The 16,355-nt window shown below is 47.2% G+C and overlaps 1 protein-coding gene across 1 annotated transcript in view; it reads left to right on the forward strand.

Annotated features, from left to right (window-relative positions):
• Window positions 1–16,355, forward strand: part of ZNF536 (zinc finger protein 536) — a 443,484-nt gene that overhangs the window by 260,557 nt on the left and 166,572 nt on the right. The window lies entirely within an intron of this gene.

The following is a 16,355-nucleotide window of genomic DNA, read 5'->3' on the forward strand; positions in this document are numbered from 1 at the left end:
GTGCCTTTCTCCTAGAAGAAGCCCTGGGAAGAAAGCCCTGGAGGAGGTAATAACGGTGTCTTTCACAATGGAAAGGTCAACCGACCTGTGTTTATTGAGTGACTCAGTGGGCCAGCCCTTTGCTCGGCTTTGTAGGTGATTACGAGACAGGCAAACCCACGGGGTCCTCTTGGTAAGCAGGCTGGAATCAAAACGCGTGAGGAAAATGAGAGAGCAGCCCGGAGCAGCGTGTCATTGTGCAGAATCATCCAGAAAAGGTTCAGAGGATTCGAGGCTGTGCTGGGGAGGCCCGGGCGGTGGGGTGAGTGGGAACACCTGAGGAGGCAGGAAGGCGGAGGCTGGGTGCCGCAGACGTGGAGGTCGGGGTGTGGCTGAAATCTCCAGGTCAGCACAGCAGCGGGGGTGTGTCCACGTCCCCTCGCCCAGAGTCCTGCGTGGGCTCTTTCAGTGGCCTGGCTCTCTGGCCCCTCCTCCCTCTCCCTGATCACTGCCCTTCCTGCTGAGGCCTCTTTGAAATTTGACTCAGGTTACGAGCACGTATTTCAGCATTTCTGGATGCAATTTGGTATCAGAGCAAAGAATCAAAGGATATTTGCTATCACTTTAAAGTATGTTTCTCTCCCTCTTCCTCTGAGCACCTGACCCCACAATCATCGCTGGCTTTGAAATAATAGACCCATCATAATTACGAGAATTAGTCTGGAGGCTTCTGCCTTATTTGCTCAACTGAGGTTACTGAGGCCGTCTTTAGAGGTGGAAAGGGTGTCCCGGACCATCTCGGCCGAGATGGCAAATACAGAGCCGTGCCTGCTGGGTGGGGGCTGCCAGGAAGCAAGAATTAGGGAGGGGGCTGGGAGCAGGGAGGAAGCCCCCAGTACCCACCCCAAGAGCTGCTGCCCCTTGGGGACCCTGGACCCAGCGTTGTGAGAGAATAGTTTTTCAGGAGAGGCTGAAACCAAGACCATGTGTGAAATGCCCCGAATTTGTAAATGTTAAAAACAAATTTGGCACATGAAAACCCTGAGTAACAAATGAGCTCTCCATTGGGTTGCTACCCCTGCTAGTTACAGAAGTGGAAACAGAGGCCCAGGTGGGGAAAAGAACACGGGCTAGCTCATTAAGGCGGTGGACACTTGTGTTCCCTCTGCCTCCTCGGTCCAAGCCCCGAGGTGCAGGGCAGTGTCCGCACGCATCAGGCTAGGAACCTCCCATCAGCATGCTGCCCACACTGTCTGCTCCTTTCCAGAGGCTTCTGCTTGCCCTTGGCCAGGGGTGGCTGGCGGCCTCTCTGTGGCCTTGAACCTGTGTTGCAAAGCTGGACTGAGTCAATACTCTGAGCTGGCTCTGTGACCGACCCGTTCCAGGCGGTGGGTCAGTGGCAACGTTGCAGCCCTTGGACAGCAGGTGGGGAAGGCCAGGGCTGTTACAGAGGGCAGCTTCAAGGTTCTAATAGGGTATTTAAGGAACAGAGCCAGACTTAATGCTGAACTCTTTCTTTGACTTAATTTATTATAATGTATGTGGCTAAAATGTAGATCACACTGCTGTTTTGGATCTCCGTTTTGATTCCCAAAATTGCAATCATGATAGGTGGATTATAACCGTGCTTTAACATACAGATGAGGAAATGTATTCCTGTGCAATTTCCCCCTAAGGAGAAGTCAGAGGATAAGGGGCAGGAGTTTTGAATAACCTTGCAACATTTAGTTGTCTCTCTCGGTTATGGGATAGAAATTAGCATTACAGGACTATATATGTTGTGACTGCAGCACTGCTTTGAATTTTAGCGTGGAAGGGCTTCCCGAGGGAAGGGAGAAAGCGATTTTCCTTATTAAAAGTTGTCGCCAGGATCTAATCTACATCCAAAGTGGTGTCACAAAGTGTTAAGTTGTCGTATTTATTTAAAATCACAAAGTGCCTACTGTGTGCCCGGCACCTTGCTAGCAGGCTGGGGATGCCATGGCCAACCAGACAGATGGAAGAATCGCTGGAGAACTGAGCACTAGCAGGCAACATTGGGTGGTGCCCAACTAGGGGTGAGCTGGGGAGGAGTCCGACGTCGGGGATTGGGAGCGGTGAGAGCAGCTGCAGGGCTGGGGGTGGCAGGCCAAGGGGAAGGAGGGTGCAGGAAGCCTCACACAGAGGGGAGAGTGGAGTATTCCTCACTTGGGCGGTGTGTGCATGTGGTGGGGGCACCTCCGAGAACATATGTCTGGGCAGACTTTTCCTTGGGTCCAGATACTCAGCAGAAGAACTGAGCAGAACAAATGTCCTGATGAGTTGCCCCGGGACCTGGACTCTGCTCTCCCCACCAGCCCAGGTCCTGGACTGGCACCCACTCAACCTCTCCAACGCACGCTGAGGGTTCTGTTTAAATTCTGCCACCCGCCACTCTCACCCCCGCACCCGGGCCGGGGCTCCTGAGAGCTGTGAGAACCACACCCCAACTCCTTTTCCCTGCTGTGAGAGCTGACTGTGCCTCTCCCTACACAGCACAAGCCCTGGCCTCTGGTATTAGGGCAGGAGAGTACAGGGAGTCTTAGAACGGTGGCCTCCTCGGGTTACACGGCGTGGAGGGACCACACAGTCTTCCCAGCACCATTCATTCATTCATTCTCATCAGTATTTACTGAGCACCGACTCTGTGCCAGGAGGTTTTGCATGCATGTCAGTCACTCAGTTGTGTCCGACTCTTTGTAACCCCATGGACTCTTCTGTCCATGGACTATTCCAGGCAAGAATACTGGAGTGGGTTGCCATTTCCTCCTCTAGCGGGTCTTCCCAATGCAGGGATGGAACCCGTGTTCCATCCTTCCCAATGCAGGTCCTGCATCTCCTTCATTGATAGGTGGAGTCTTTACCACTGAACCACCTGGGAAGTCCCAGGAGGTTTTAGGGAGATAATATTGAGAAAAACAGACTGCATTCCAGTTTTTAAAGTGTAGACAAGCTAGTTGGAGAGAGAGAAATTAAGCAGGTATCATTATATATATATGGTAAGTACAAACTCTTGAGAGGTGTGTCATGAAGGTTTCATTCTAGGGTAATTGGGGTTGACCTGACTCAGTGTGTAAGTACAAGAATGTCTTCCAAGAAAGTGGCATTGGAACTGAACTGTCAAGAATGGTGGCGTCAACCAGGCAAGAGGGAGGTGGTATGCTAGAGTTTGGGGTGTATGTTTCAGGAAGAGGGATGAGCGTGTATTGAGATTCTGAGGTCCATCAAAGAGAAAGTTCTCACCTTTCTCTTTCTGGAAGGTCATTAGAGCTGCCTTGGGCTCTTAGACATTCTGGGAATGCCCGGGAGAGACCCAGGCAGGACTGTGAGTGGCATCTCCTTGGCCCCCTGAAGCCTTGTCAAGGAAAGCTCCCAGCTCACATCACATCACAGTCCCAACTCACGTCCCAGTACCTGAAAGGTGGCTCTAAAATTCTTTCCCAGTATTGGGTCTGGGCATGAGCTGGTCGGAAGGCCTCTGGGCTACAGGACTGAGGGGCCCAATATGTCTGGGCAGATGGGGTGCTCTGTGGAGATGTTCAGAAGCAGTCAGCCTATCACCCTTTAACACCAGCCATCTCATGAAAGGTGTGTAGGATGGTGAGGCCTGAACTGCCCCAAATGGAGACTGCTCCTATCTCTCCCTGTCATCCTAGTCCAACACCTTCCCCCAGGTCTTCCTCCTCACCCTCTAGTTACTCATCTCAAAGGGATGATCTGAGTAAGTCTGTCTTGTCTAGGAGGTGTCTTGGGAGAAGGTGTTAAACTATAATTTCGGGATTAGAACATAGCATGCATGGAAGCTTGTTCATGGGTTTCCCACCATGGAAGCTGGTGTCACTTTACACATGGGAGATGATCTTCCCAGCTTGGCAATGTGCCGGGGGAGGGCGCTGACCATGAGCAGGGCTCCTATGGTGGTACTATCATATGAATCATCACCTCTGGTTTATCCTAGTTATCTGTGTAGGTAGGTCAAGGGTAGATCTGGTCCTGGGTAGTTCAGGGGAACTTTCAGTTGGGAGTCTATCACATGCCTTTTCCTCACATTATGTCATTTAGTTTTCACAAGGGATTGTAAAGTAGTGCTGTTATTGCCTCTTTATGGACAGTGTTTAGAGTCTGGGCAAGGCTAGGGGAAGCATCTATAGAAGTGTAGCCCAGAAGGTCCAGGTTGGAAAACCCAGAGCTGGCTGTCTCAAAGCCAGTGACTTTCCCACTTGGCCGTGGTAGCTCTGCAGGATTTAAGGTATATTAAGGCCTTGCAATCCCCCTATCTCATGAAACACTCAGATTCCTTTGTAAGTACCATTATCCAGTTAGTATCCAGTTATACAGATGAGGATGCTAAAGTTCATGAAGCTTTAGTGGTTTGCTTGGAATTCCAGAGTTTAAACTCAAACTCAGATCTTGGAGTCAAATACTTCTAGGTGTTTTGAGGTGACCCCTTCTGGCTGACAGTCTTTGTGCATGCTTGGGAACCATGGGGACAATTTCCTCTGTGCCACCACCCCTCCCTCCACAAGCAAGGCTGCTTGTCCTTGTCCCCTCCTTCCCGGGGCCACCTTGGAGGACACACTCGTTTGCTTGTCCCTTGTGAAGATTTGTTTGGACTGGTCTATGGGATTGCTAGGGAAACCTGGAGGTTTCCGTTTGAGAACTTTGCCAGGACTTGATACTTTTATCTGTGATCAAAGGAAGAATGAGGAGACTTGACCTCCCTGTTCGAAGCTGCTACCCAGGAAGCTAGTCCCCAGGGGTCAGTTCATTCATTCGCACATCATTCATTCATGCGTGAGCTGGGTGAGTGATGGTTGGAGGCCTACTATGTGCCAGATGTGGAGGAGGAGGACTCTGCGCCTCTTGTCCTCTGCCAGTTATAAGCTAGAAGGAGAACAAAATCCACATTCTTCACCTGGCCAGAGAAGCTAGTTGCGGGCCCACTCAGGATATGAGTGTAACCAGGAGCTATCTGGGGTTTATAGCATAACTTCATTTGTAGTTGAGAAAGGCCACTCCTATGTTTATCAGAAAGCAAAGTTACCTTCAAGCAGTCTCTGGGGGTCATGAGGAGGAAGACAGCAAAAACTTCACTGAGCATGTCACAGTCGTATTGTCTAAAGTCCACTGCCCAACCAGGAGCCTGGGGGTTGGGGGGGGTGGGCATCATCCTTGCCAGGACGCAGACAGTGGACCACTCATGGGGAGGGCCATTCTCCAAGGCATCGGCTCTAGCTTTGTTTCGCTGGCATGTACCAAGACAGTGGTCAATGTGGTAACCTTGGCTGTCTCCTTGGCTCCTCTGCTTCGTGGCCTGAGCCAAGTCCAAAGGTTTTGTCCTTTGGAGATCTATCAGCCAAGCAAAACAGCTCCAGAAAAATGTTCGTACTGTGATGGGCAGAGCTGGATAGAATTTTTTTTTGCTAATTTTTATATGTCAACTAAAGTATTTATTACTACAAAGTGTTTAAAATTTCAGCATTTATTCAAAAAAATTTTAAATCTTGATCCATTGATAGTGTTCATCTGATAAAGGTTCTCAAATTAAAAGGGCTAGATAAGTCAGTGCAGCTCAAAAATGGCAGTAACTTCAGAGCTGGCAATTGACACTTGTTTTCTGCCACTGTTTACTCTTCAATAAAAAATGCATATTTACCATAGCAACCTCCTGATCACGTGGTGCCCTATCTTACCCGCTACCCTCTAAAACAGAATAGCTTCTTAAAGAAACACACACATTCTAATATGTATGCTTTTCAGATGCAAAAATGTGTTCTTTATCAGGAAGCCCTCTTGCCTGGGATTTAATGCTAATAAACACGTCATCTTTATAGAAATCATTTTGGTCCCATGTCTTAAATTTTCAAGGTGTTCACCCTAAAAATCAAAATAAAATTACTCTTGGAAGGACTTTTGATTATCTTGAGAGTTTGTTGATCATTTATTTTAATACAGTTTTAAAATAATATATTATTGCATGTATACATGCATATGTATGTATATGTATATATAGTTTTTTTTTTTCCCCCAAACAGTAGCCATTAGTATCATTTGGGAGGGAGTTTGATGTAGATTCTAATGACCTGCTGCTTCATCTGTGATTAAAGATTGTCATCTATGCAAAGCTCAATTGTAGCCTGAATTGTTTTTCACTTGGGAGAATTGCCTGGGTTTTCAGAGCTTTGGAGAAACTGCTGTAACCTGGACTTTTCAGAAAGGGAGCATGCCCTCTCATTCTGGACCTTGTGCAGGTTGTAGATTCTGTCACTTGGGGAGAGCGCTAAAGCCACAGGTCTCTGCCCTCCCCACAAGCCACCCTTGCATGCAAGGGATCCCTTTGGCAATATTCATGTTAAAAGCTGTTATTAACTGGACCATATCCTGCACCAGGCCCCTGCTAAATGAATTGTTACGACTATCCCCGTTTTGCAGATAAGGAAACTGAATGAACCTCAGAGACGTTATGTCATTTACCCAGGATTATATTCTCTAAGAGTTGGTGGAACTTGGTTTTGACCTGAAGCATCTGATTGAAAACCTTTTCCACTTAATCTGTGATTGGAACCTTTCTGTCAGACTTAAGCCGGAAAGACAAGTGGGAACAGCATGAGGGGTGGGGGGGGCGGGGCGGCAGTAGGCAGTGCCTTCTTTTGCAGAATGTTCTCGGGAGATGTTGCGTGGCCTCAGCATCAGTAGAGTTTCTTGGCTCACCCTTCCCATCCTGGTTTGCACCTGGGCCTGCCAGCCATGTACCCCTGTGCTGCGGGTCTCTGGACACCGCAGCCCTGGGAGGGTGGTGTCTGGCCGTGTGGGTGACGAGACAGCTGTGGTCAGTGCCCCAACAGCCTGAGGGTGGGGTGCATCTGAACCAGGCCTGGTGGATTTTTTAAATTCCTTTCGGCCACATACAGACCAATCTGAAAAACAAGAACATATTGTGACTCTGTTATGCTTCGTGGCTTTGGGGGAAAATCCGATTGTGATGTGAGGCAGGGCTCTCTGTGGCGATGTGGCATTGTGACCCAAACTCAGAAGAGGAGAGCTGCCCAGACCCCATGGCCCGGCCAACCAATCTGACTGCAGCGTGTCCACAAGCCATTTCATAATTATCCATCATGAATGCCTCCATGCTGCCTTAATAGATTATTTAAAATGGTGCCTGTGCCTCTCATGCAACCTCATTGGCCCCGAACTGTACATACACACAAGCCGGGAGAGGTAATTGCTTATCATGTATCTTTTTGTTCCAGACACTTTTATAAAAGAGTATGTATTATGTATGGTGTGACCTTCAAATGTCAGGAATGTGTTGTGCAATAAACTGTCAATATTTGTGGTTATAAGGTACTAGATGACTTTTACAATAATTGGAACGGCTATATTAAAAGCTTGGATCACTCAGCTGGTTAAAGAGAAAGACACAGGCCAGTGTTCATCAGGGACTTGCCTTCTGCCAACGATTAAATGAAAGATATTGCAAGGTGCTTAAGATGTCTTCTTTGTTTAAAAAAGAATATGGCAAAACCTGTCTCCAGGGGAGGCGTTATCTCCAGATCATTCCTTCTCCTTTCAGTTTGTGTCCGTCCCTTGAGAAAACTCAGCTCACAGGTTATGGCGACTGACCAAGTGCATTTTGAAAAAGATCGGTCCAGCTTGTTCGCAGTGTCACTTAAGTAAGAATTCCTGAAGCCTACCGGGTAGTCAAAGAGATCTCCTCCAACCTTCCCCCAGCCCCCACCCCAACCATAAAGGAGGGGGCTGTAAATTACCTTAAGAGGACCTTAAAAGCTATAGTTTTTTTTTAAAGAAAATAAATTACGTAGAAATCTTTTGGGAATTTATGCTTTACTGAAAGTAGAGGCTTTTATAGTCTATAGTTTTTTTGTGTGTTTTTTAAGAAAGGAACATGTTATTTAAATTATGAAGAAGGGACAGCATAACAAATGTTTTGCAATAATTACAGTAGTGATTGGGGGCATGGATTACTTTTTAAGTATCTGTTTTATTTTGCTTTTCTATTGATTACTGTTTCTTTATGCTGTTTCTTCCAGTGCAATGACATCTTCCTTTTCAGTCAGGAAGTAGGCAAATGAAATCGTGGAAGGTGCCTCAACGACACACCACCATCTTCTCTCAAACTGTCTTGTGATCTTGCTGATTAAATTGTATGTGTGTGGTTCCTCCCACCTGGCTAGAGAGAGACCCAGGAGACAGCCTGAGGCCTCCTCCTTCAGGAAGCCTCCTCAGGTTGCCCCTGACATCCTGCCCACCTGCTGTTTTCACACTCCAGCCCCAGATGGTCTTTGCTGAGCACTTTGGGGGCATTTCTGATATTTTGCTCATACAGGGGGCCAGTTCCTCCAGGACTACTCAAAGCAACTTTCCTCTTGTAGTCAGGAGTTCATCTTGCCCTCTAAATTCCAGTTTGCTTGCCTCTTCTGATTCTTCTATTTATTTTAAAAGGGCGTGTTTAAAAGAGTAGGTGCAATTTTTCCAAGTATTATTGAACACCTGCTAATGAGCGGAGTGCCTACCATGTGCTGGGGGTGTAACACCAAACAGTAGTGCGTGGTCCTTGTTTGCATGGAGCTTGTGTCTAGGCAGACAGGTGGTAAGCAGACAAATATGTAGGTGAGTTAGCATCTGCAATAGGTGATAGTTCCTCGAAGGACAAACCAGAGAGAGAGCACCCCGGGAATGTGGAGTCAGGGAGAATTGCTCCAGACAGTGTGGTCAGAAACAGCACTCCCAGGAGAGGCGGTGGACTAAAGTCTGAGTGTGAGTCTCTGTGTGAATTCTGGGAGGAGAGAATTCTAGGTGAATGGGGCCGCAGCAACTAGTCAATCCTAAAGGAAATCAGTCCTGAATATTCATTGGAAGGACTGATGCTGAAGATGAAGCTCCAATACTTTGGCCACCTGATACAAAGAACTGACTCATTGGAAACAGTCCTGATGCTGGGAATGATCGAAGGCAGGAGGAGAAGGTGACGACAGAGGATGAGATGGCATCAACGACTTGATAGATATGAGTTTGAGCAAGCTCTGGGAGTTGGTGATGGACAGGGAGGCCTGGCCTGCTGTAGTCCTTGGGGCCGCAGAGTCAGACATGACTGAGCGACTGAACTGAACTGAACTGGGGCAACAGGAACAAAAGTGGGGTACCAGCCAGGAGGCCTTGAGGAAAACAGATAGATGGAAGGCAGGAGTAGAGTTGGGATGAGGTCAGAAGAGCAGCGGGGGCCACTTAGGTGGGGGTGGGAGACCATGAGGAGTCGGGGGTTATTCTAAAGAGTGACAGAGCCAATGGCTTTTCCCTCCCCTGCCCATAGCCAGGCTTTTCCCAGGGGATGGCATCTCCCTGGGCCATCCCTCTCCAGTCTCATCCTTCCTGCTTCTCCTCACCCAGACCAGTCCACAGTTGACCCTGTTCCGCTCTGGCTCACCTGATCAGTTTCTGGGATGTGTCCCTGCCCTGCAGGCCAGAGGGAAGAGAGAGGTATGCAGAGCCCAGAGAAATCCATCACACAGTCTGTCTTGTCAAGGGTTGCTTCTCTGAGTCCCACATCCTGCCTGCTGCCTCCCTGGTCACAGTTCCCAGCCTGGGCACTAAAATTGCACGCCCACAGCCAGCCCTGAGCACCTTGGGAGAACTGGCTACCCAAGGATCACAGAGCGTGTTGTCAATGGCAGCGTCACATAATGCCAAAGGGAAGAGACCCCATGGGTGGCCCAGTCACCAGCAGGGGGGTTCCGCACACTCCCCTGACAATTAGGAAAGGGCTCTGGGCTTGGTAAAACCAGAAACACATTTGGCCCACAGTGCTTGATTTTGAAGCCCTTGTGTATTTTAAGGGAAATTTAATCCATATGTTTCTGATTCATTTTCACTTAACTCATCAAAATGTTGCTTTAGAGAAGCTGTTTGAGATCCTAGCATCTTATATTTTTTCTTCCTCCAAATTTTAGCCTTTTAGTGACCTATTTCCCCAATTCCAGAAATTCTATCTTGCTAAAAGCAAATGATGCTCTGCACAGTTTTGAGTCTGGGTCAGAGGTGAGGAAGGCGATGATGGAGGACTTTCACCTCTGTGACCAGTGATCTGTCACGAGCTGGGCCTTGCCAGGGAGCCCAGCCGGTCCCTGGTCCTCAGGACCCACAGGGAAGCTGGCTGTTGCCTTCTCACAAGTGGTCATCCTTTTCCAAAATAGCTCTCTATTTAAACAAATACTTTTGCCAATCCATATTAATGCTTAACTGTTTAACATGACTATATATGGCCATCATAAACCAGAAAACTTTGATGAAACGACAGAGACACCAAATTAATACTGACCTAAGGCATGATTTACGTTTTCCAAGAATTAAGTACAATTGTTTATGGTAATGTTATAATTTTTATGCATACCATTAATTTATAGTCGTTTTTAAAAATAAAAGGAACCCTTCATCAGCGACCCCTGCCACAGTAATTGTTTTGAGTCTGTTTATTTTAAAGTTTTCAAAATAAGGGAAAGTGTTAAGCTTTTAAGAGGAACTATACATTCCTCTGGACTTTTTCTCCAAAGTGTTCTTTCTTCTACCCTGAAACCATTTTAAAACACTGACATATGTGGGCAAAGAAATTAAGAAAGATGTGATTTTTCGGTGTCCTGCTCACCCTTTAGACTCCACAAATTGCTTTTTCCTTCATTAATGAAGTGAGAGCTGTGCTTTTGAGATGCTCTTTGCACAAGGCAGACTTTCAGAATGAACTGCACGACTCATCTGGGAAAATGTATTTACTGTTACACTAAGAGTTTCATAGAAATTAAAATACCGTGGCCTTTTATGTCATAAAATAGTAAGCACTCAGGTGTATGGACAGCTCCCTCATCCCACTGAGGTTCCTGGGACAACTCTCCATTCCTTTCATGGGCCTATCTTCATCATCATCATCATTACAATTTTTTTTTTTTTTTTTACTGAAAATCTTTCCAGAATGTACTTTTGGGCGTGTGAAGGGTAAGGCTGCCTGGCAGGATGAGGTGAGCAGTAAGGGTACATGCACAGTTTAAAAAGAAACCTCTCTTTGCTATTTCTTTTTGCTCCCACCCTGCCTCTTTTGGCCTCTCTGGACCTTGTTCTCTGTCACATAATGTGAATTAATAGGACTACCTGGAGAACAGGGTATAAACCCAAAAGGCTTCACCAGGAGAAGGTTCATACTACTTGGTTCCTGATTCCTCCCACTGTGACAAGTCTCCAGGTCTCCAGGACTTAACAGAGCCAAGATTTGTTCTCATTCATCCACAGTCTGTCTTGGGTTGATCTGGTGACTCAGCGATCCAGGCATCCTCTATTTTGCGGTTCTGCCCCCTCAACACTTGTGTTGCAAGGACAGGGTGTCCGGGAGGAGAGGGAGGCAGCCATGGTTCCGTGTCTGTCTTTTCAGTGCCTCCAGCTATTGCCTGGACTAGTCAGTGGCACCAACTTAGGGCAAAGGCAGTTGGGAAAAGTCGGGGCTTGTGGAATATATTGAAGCATGTACTACCCCTTTCATGGTCATTTCCTCCCATCTCTCTAAAATCCATCCCCGTTTCTGATTAGGATGGGCTCGGACGTCCCCAGTGACTCAGCAGTAAAGAACCTGCCTGCAATGCAGGAGACACAGGTCTGATCCCTGGGCCAGGAGGATCCCCTGGAGGAGGGTGTGGACAGAGGGCTACAGTCCGTGGGGTCACAAAGAGTCAGACACGACTGAAATGACTGGGCACGTAGGCTAGGGTGGGTGAAGGAAAGGCCACAACGTGGGTGAAGACAGCCTGCAGTGGACTTGGGGCTCACAATATCGCAGGATTATGAGCCGGAGGGGAAGGGCCAGTAAGTCTAGCTGGGGTGGGGTGAAAGGTTTTGCCTAAGGACAGCCAGGCACTGGGGACCAAGGAAGAGATTCTGACTCCTGACTCCTTCTCTGCAAACAAGGGTATTTTAGATATGTACCAAGGAAGTCAAGTATTTAAAGATAACCGTGGGGGGAGGGAATCTACCCTTAAAATGCAAAATTATTTCATAAACCAAGTTTTAAAATTCCAAACAAATATAACAGTAAGGTTAAGTGTATAATGAGGCACCCAGAAATTCAAATAATATTTGTGTACAAGATAACCAGTCTCAGGGATGGATTCAGATAGCTACTGATGGTGTTTTATGTGCCTCTAGGTTTTAACTTTTGAAAAGTTGTTTTTCTTTCTAAGCATCTGATTCTTTGTCTCTCCGGGACTGCCAGTTTGTGGTTTAGTTGATGATGAGGATTCTAACATAATCCACAACCATTTTTAATCTCCCAGCTCCTTTAGCCCACAGCTGTGGTCCCTCCCTCTGTGAATTCTGGGGAAGGTAATGCACCTCAATCACCTTGACCTAGGGCAACCTTGCTATATACTCAGAAGATTAGGAGAAGCAAATGGAAACATAGAAGGCAAGGTTTCTGACCTTGAGATGACAAAATCACGAGGGTCAGTTGTTCAATGTCCCCCCCCCCCAAACACATCTTTTTAAATTGAAGTATAATTGATATGTAATATTATAAATATATATATAAAGCATACAGTGTAGTGATTCACAGTTTTTAAAGATTGTGCTCCATTTATAGCTATGATAAGATATTGACTATATTTCCAGTATTGTACAATATATCCTTGCAGCATGTTTTAGACACAGTAGTTTGTACCTCTTAATCCCCTGCTCCTATACCGCCCCTCCCCATTCCCTCTCCCCACCTGAAACCACTGCTTTGTTCTCTATATCTGTGAGTCTGTTTCTTTTTTGTATTCTTCAGTTGTTTGTTGTATATTCTAGATTCCACATGTAGGAGATATCATACAGTATTTGTCTTTCTCTGTCTGACTTGTTTCACTTAACAGAATACCCTCCATGTCCATCCATGTTGTTGCAAATGGCAAAATTTCATTCTGTTGTGACTGAGTAGTATAACATTGTCTGTATGTGTATTTTGTTGCTTAGTCGCTAAGTCATGTCTGATTACTTTGGGACTCTGTGGACTGTAGCGCCTCTGTCTCTGGATTTCCCAGGCAAGAATACTGGAGTGCGTTGCCATTTCCTTCTCCAATGTGTGTGTCTGTAGTGGTTCTTTACCACCAGTGCCACCTGGGAAGCCCACATGTACATATGTAAACCCCACATGTTTTCCCAGGGGCTCAGGGGTAAGGAATCTGTCTGCAATGCAGGAAATTCGGGTTTGATCCCTGGGCTGGGAAGATCCGCTGGAGGAGGGCCTGGCAACCCACTCCAGTACTCTTGCCTGGAGAATTCCATGGACAGAGGAGCCTGGAAGGAGCCATTATATAAGATATCCCCTCCTGAAGAATAGATGGCATATTATTTAGTGGGGTCAGGAAAAGAAACAGAGGTCCCAGGACCTCCTTCTCTGCTATTTCCCCATCCTGTGAGGCCCAGAGCACACTCAGGCTGAGGTCGTGTTGCCTGCAGCCGATGTCCCCACTCTTGGGGACACCCCAGCCTTGAGGAGCTGGCTGCGGTGCTTTCACAGAGGAGCAGGAGGAGCAGACAGCAAGTCTGAGGCCCACCTCTTTTCACATGCCCAGCTTCATTCTACTCAACACACTTAGAGCAAGTGTCTGATCAGAGAGAAGAGATACTGCAGATTTTAGAAAACGGAATATAAAAAAAGCACAAACAAAAGCAATCCATATGTGGCCTGACAAAGGGTCACACATGTCTTTTTTTATGATGCTTCTTCCCTTCTATCATCTTTTTCCTAGAGGGGCTGGGGAAGGACTGGTCTGTCCATAACCAGGACCATGGATGTGTCCTTGGCTGGCTATGTGGGGCCACAGGCAGAGCCTTGGGACTCCGTCTGGAGAGTCTTGCGGAAAGACAGCTGCTAGTATTTCTACACCCTGGGGAGAGAAGGAATCAGAGTTAACAGCTTCATCTTCCCCTCTGAGCCAGCCTCTTGGATTCTCAGCGGGGCGGGGCCTAGTCTAGCACACCTTGTTTAAGGGTACCCATCCATGTATAGGCAGGGACTCACACACAGGCCCTGGGAGAGTGCGGCCGGGTGGGCCTTCCTCCACCATCACTGACGGTACTTGGCTTCCAGCCTCTGCGGACACTTCCTGGGACCACCCACAATTCCCCTTCATCCTCACTCAAGTTTGTTTTTCTACTTGGATTAGTCTAAGGGTAAACGCCATAGGCCTTCTGGCCCTCCAAGGGGGAAAAAAAAAAAATTCTGTGTAAAGTGAAAATTAGACTCTTAAATCTGCAAAGAAAGCTGTTTATCTTACAAATTTATTCTTTTTATTGGGCCACACATATCCAAGATAGAAAGATAAAAGGAAAACAGATACAGGCCATCACTTAGAGTGACATATAGTGGGACGCAGCTCATCCTCACCTTCCGTAAAGCCTGTGGGAGCGCATGGTGGCGGCCTTATCTGTCTATTTATCTATAGCATGCCCTGGGCCAGGGCTCACCAAAAGCTGCAGTGGAAATGCCTTCCCCCTACTCTCTATTCTCCTTTGTTGGACTGCTCCCCAGAGGCTCCAATGGAGGGGGGTCTCAACTGCTGATAGTGGGACCTGGGGATGGGCAGGGATGTGGCGTCAAAAGCCCACACCTGCCTCCTCCTGTGCTGAAGTCAACACTTAGTTCTGTTCATCATTCAAGTGACGGCTCGTGACATCCTAACTTAAATAGGATATCTTAACCCCATTGCAGGGAGCACTTAGGCAGAATTTTAATTAGGCTCATTGTTATTTTAAGCTGACCTCATGATCACACAAAAGATAAGCTGAGTTACACTGGGAGAGCAACTGCAACAGGTTTGGTATTGGGGTGGCTATGTGGGTATGGCGAGATGAGTAAGAGTTGGCCTCCCAGTTGTTTATACCTAGGATGTGGTTGACTTGGAATGGGCATCTGGTATCTGGCCATTTTCCTCCTGGACTGTTGGCAAACTGGTTCTTTAACACAGAGGTGGCGGCAGTCCTTATGGATGTGACCTGTGGACGTGGGACTGGCCGCTATGACTGCATGTGGGGCATTTGTCTGCCATGATCTTGAGAGCCTCCTTTGTGCCTGCTTGCCCTTATCAGTAGCCATCTCTGGAAGTCTTTCCACAGTCTTGTGGACAAACCACAAAGCTAGTGGTAGGTCAGGTGGGCTCTAGATGTGGATGAACCGAGTCCTCCTACCCGTGTAAAATTTTGAGGAAAAAGCTGGGCAATTAGACCCTTTGAACAACTCTTTTCCAAGGGTGGTTAGAAGAGTTGGGGAGAATAGGAGTCAAAGTGAGCCTTCCAGGAAACTTTCCAGGGTGGCACACAGTTTGAATGCACAGAGGATGCTTTAAGCCAAAGCGTTCCACCGTTGTTCCGAGCAAACATCCAGATTAGAATTAAGTGCGATTGCCTTCACCTTGTTCGTGGCCTATAAGTGTGTCCCTTTTGGCTGTGAGCAGAGATCACCAAGAACGGATGTTCAAGAATAAAAGCAATTTGCATTTTCCATTGCTTGGAAGGTACAAATCTTGTTTATTTTGCTCTCTGCGGAACTCACAGGTCTGCTTTTTATCCCAGAAAGTCCCCTTGTTCTCATAAAATCTACTGCGAGGCCTGGAGGGTGGGCCGGAAGCTGCAGCCAGGACCCTGCCAGCCTCGGGGGTTTGGGTTCTGTGCCAGGCGGCAGCCTCCAGTCCGGCAGGGAGGCCAGGGGAGAAGGCTTGCGTGCCTCCCCTTCTCGAGGCAAGATTCCTGGCTGCTGCCCCACCCCCAGATGTCGCCTCCTTGGCAGTGTGATGTCAGGCCTCGGGTGTTGCAGTAACATATCCTCCCAACCACTAGATATTTTCACAGTTTTATTTACTATTATGTCCCATCATTTCTGTGCAGAAGGCAGCCGTATGTAAATTTTATTCCATTTTCTAATGGTTTGGGTTACATAACAAATAACAGCAGGAAGGAAAATTTGTATTGATACTTTACAGAGGAAGTTCTCAAGTCACTGCACAAAGATTTAACTGTGGTGCTCTAAGTTTATGGGAGTTTTGCAGCTGAGTTTCTGCACATGACTTTGAATATGTCACTATATGTTTATCATGGGCTAATTGTGGAACCACATTTCCATACTTTTTCTTCTCTCTTTCATGAGATTACACCAGCCAGCGATGGAGGCAAGACTCTACAAGGAAGAAATGATCAGTTTGGGATAATTTTCTCTCCTGTCCCAAAATAGCTGTATGTCTGCGTGTCTTAGGGACTCAGCCGAGACGCATTTTTTTCCATTTGTTGCTTGATATAATGCAAATGTGATTTCGATCCTATAGCAAACT

The sequence above is a fragment of the Dama dama genome, chromosome 4 (assembly GCF_033118175.1).
Source record: "Dama dama isolate Ldn47 chromosome 4, ASM3311817v1, whole genome shotgun sequence".
Lineage (NCBI taxonomy): Eukaryota > Metazoa > Chordata > Mammalia > Artiodactyla > Cervidae > Dama > Dama dama.